Below are 3,474 nucleotides of genomic sequence, written 5' to 3'. Positions count from 1 at the left end.
GAGAGGTCTGGATGGTTTGTAATGAAGCAGAAGATCAGAAATGTATTTTGGCCCTAAACCATTTAGTGCTTTATAAACTAACAGCAGGATTTTGAAATGAATTTTTTGACATAAAGGAAGCCAATGTAAAGACCTCAGAACTGGAGTGATGTGATCCACCTTTTTGGTCTTAGTGAGGACTCGAGCAGCAGCGTTCTGAATCAGCTGCAGCTGTCTGATGGATTTCTTAGGGAGCCCTGTAAGGACACTGTTACAGTAGTCGAGTCGACTGAAGATAAATGCATGGATACGTTTTTCCAGGTCTTGCTGAGACATAAGTCCTTTAATCCGTGATATATTCTTCAGGTGATAGTAGGCTGACTTTGTAATTGTCTTAATGTGGCTCCTCAGATTCAGGTCTGGCTTGATTTGTGGTTCTTAACATTACAGATTGAAGTCGAGCACTGACTTTCAATCGTTCCTCCCTGGCTCCAAAAACAATAACTTCAGTTTTATCTTTGTTCAATTGAAGAAAATTCTGGCACATCCAGCCGTTGACCTGCTCAATAAGTCCAAAGTGTGCCCCTTATTGTGTGTGGGCTCCGTCACTACACAGTTAAAGTCAATACAGATTATAGACAGCAGTTCACCAAAGTCATCAAAAAAGTTTGCACAGTATTTAGGGGGCCTGTAGATATTTAGAAAAATAGCTCGAGAAGAGGAATTCAGCTGAAGAGCCACATATTCAAAAGAAGCAAAATTCCCATAAGACATCTTTTTGCATTGGAGGGAGTCATTAAACAAAATGGCAACTCCACCTCCTCTCTTATGCACTCTAGCTTCACTCATAAAACTGAGCTGGGAGGGGTAGACTCGATAAGGACAGCTGCACTGTTATCTTGGTCCAACCAAGTTTCAGTTAAAAACATGAAATTAAGATTGTGAGTTATTATAAAATCATTGATTAAAAATGTTTTTCCTGCCAAAGACCTAACGTTTAACAAAGCTAATTTTAGTGTTGTAGTGGGACAACCATGTGGAATTGTGCATTTTATATTAAATAAATTTGGAGCTACTCCAAATTCCCCTTTTCCTCTCCCAGAGAGGAGCAGGGGGGTTAAAGATCAACTTCAACAGACTACCAAAGAGACAACAACGGAAGGGGGGTGGAAAAGTTGCTTTCTCTAAGTGCTATTCTTGAGCAGTTGATCGTAAAACTGGCACCTTTTTGATAGCGAAGCTGATAGGGACACTAACCAGCGATTAGCATTTCCCTGAACAGCCTATCAAAACTGCCCCCCCCCACACACTTAACCGTGGCAACTAACCTTGCTCTGTGTTTCATTACCCCACCAAAGGGATACCCCTTGTCTCACCGTGTGCCATAATCCAGGACGCCGAACTTTAAATAAATAAAGACTGCAGTCTCCAAAGACTCAAAGCATTTAATTAAGTTTAATTAAATCGTTTAGTTACTTGATTACGTTTGCCTCTATTTGAGTAGTTATGTTACCATGTTGCTGCTATCTGTTGTTGATATTAGTGCTGAAAAGAATCTAAATAAGTTACTTTTGCAGTGTTTGTTTTTTTCAGCAAGATTAAGGACACTCCGTCATCTTATGTGTAACCAATACTTGTTCACAATACTTTCTCACACAATTCCTTTAGAAATGATGATAAAGAAATGTCATACTATACTCTTAATCGCCAGCTTGAATCTAAGGCTGAATAACTAAATTCCCCAGTTCCTAAGGAGAGATGATCTTGGATTAATCTAAGCTTTCCTCATGTAACCTGAGCTCCCCCAAGTGGACGAAATAAGTATTACATACCATCGTCGGAAATGCCGTTAATGTATAAATATCCTGACCAATAATGTGACTATTGTTTCCTGTTACCAAATGCTTAACTTAGAACGGTACAACTGTTTGACCACTGAGGTTTGATTGTGGAAAATATTTGATTATAATACGCGCAAATAGATTTAAAGTTTAGAAAGGTGTCCGGCGTGCCTCTCCAGGCAACGCCCTAAGAGTTCGACCAGCGAAACAGGCCTTTGTTCGCTTGAAGCTACACACGCAAAGTGCCGCGACATCGATTTGCCCCTCAGTTCCAGCAACTGTATTTGTTTTATTTTCTTTCTTTCTTTTGTTTTGTTAAAGTTATCAGTCCGTTAACTTACACTGGACTAAATCAGGAACGACCAAGTTCCCTTTTAAGCTTGTTTGTCGAGCCAACTTCAATGAGGTCAGACCAAGCCACGTGGTCTCGCCAGCGGCAATGAAGGAAACCTGAAAACAGCCGAATTGCCAGACACGGAGAACCCCGGGGAATCCCTAGCAAAAAGCCAGGATCGGGCAGCTAGCGTGGGCCCCGTGCAACAGGCCAAAGCAGGCGCGCGACAAGCAGTAAGACCTAACAAACATTCTGTGGTCAGGGATGTCCCATAGTGTTAATATTTCCTTTTTAACTCCTAAACTCATAGCTTACTTTCATTAGTTCTCCTCCGCCGTATGAGTCAAATGCTTCCCACAATCAAACCTCCATTCTCATTGTTTAGCCATTGTTTATTTTCCCTGTATTTAACCACCCTTTTATATCGCATTAGTTAGTTAATAAATTCATTGTAATCAAGAGCTGTGTGTGTTGACTATTTCCACGTCCCTGCCAAGAGAATTGACCCTTTAGATATGAGACTGACTGATTGATTTAAGATAATTTAGCGATTATTAACTAACTGATCACTGGTGAATAATTGTATAATTATTAAAAGCTACCTAGAGGTCCGGAGACTCTAGGATTATAACAACTCCGGTGGTGCCCCGAAACGAGAGATTGATATTTTCTGAATGTTAAAATTCATAATTGGGTATTAATTCTCATAAATTTATTAAAATTCATAGCAAATTTTTAGCCATGCTACAGTGTGTTAAAAACATTATCTGGCCCACCTTTTTCGACAGACTGCGGCTGATGAGGAATTAATACTAAATTTGCAGGATATGTTGAGTTCTTCCTGTTTCTTAACACATTCACCATGCTTTTTCTGTTACCTATCAAGACAGGGATGGAGAAGACTACCAGCACACTGGGCCCTTGTCCTGGGAAGAGTCATGAGTGCTATTTTCCTTGTAGCCTGGACCCAGCACATATCAGACAGAGCTTACTGGGGCGGGTTGTGTTTGACACGTGTCAAACCTGGAGGACTTAGAACCAGTGGAGGAGGTGGACGGTGAGGGGGGTTTATGGTAGAGAAAATGGGAGTGGAGCGAGGGAAGGTGCGGAGAGTAAATTTTGTCCCAGCTCTAACCAGGTCTTCCATGTGATCGGTGAAGTCCAACAGGGGGGGAGAGGGGAGAAAGGGTGTCTGGAGATAAGGGTGACCTGGATGGGGATTGGGGGGGTAAAGATGGTGAATCCTCACTGTTGGTTTTCAGTGAGGGAGGTGGGGGCTCTTCCTCTTGGCTCAGTTGTCTCCCATGATCAGAGCTCTCT

This window comes from Micropterus dolomieu, linkage group LG05, assembly GCF_021292245.1.
Source record: "Micropterus dolomieu isolate WLL.071019.BEF.003 ecotype Adirondacks linkage group LG05, ASM2129224v1, whole genome shotgun sequence".
In the NCBI taxonomy this organism is placed as follows: domain Eukaryota; kingdom Metazoa; phylum Chordata; class Actinopteri; order Centrarchiformes; family Centrarchidae; genus Micropterus; species Micropterus dolomieu.
Note: the sequence above shows the minus strand (reverse complement) of the source record.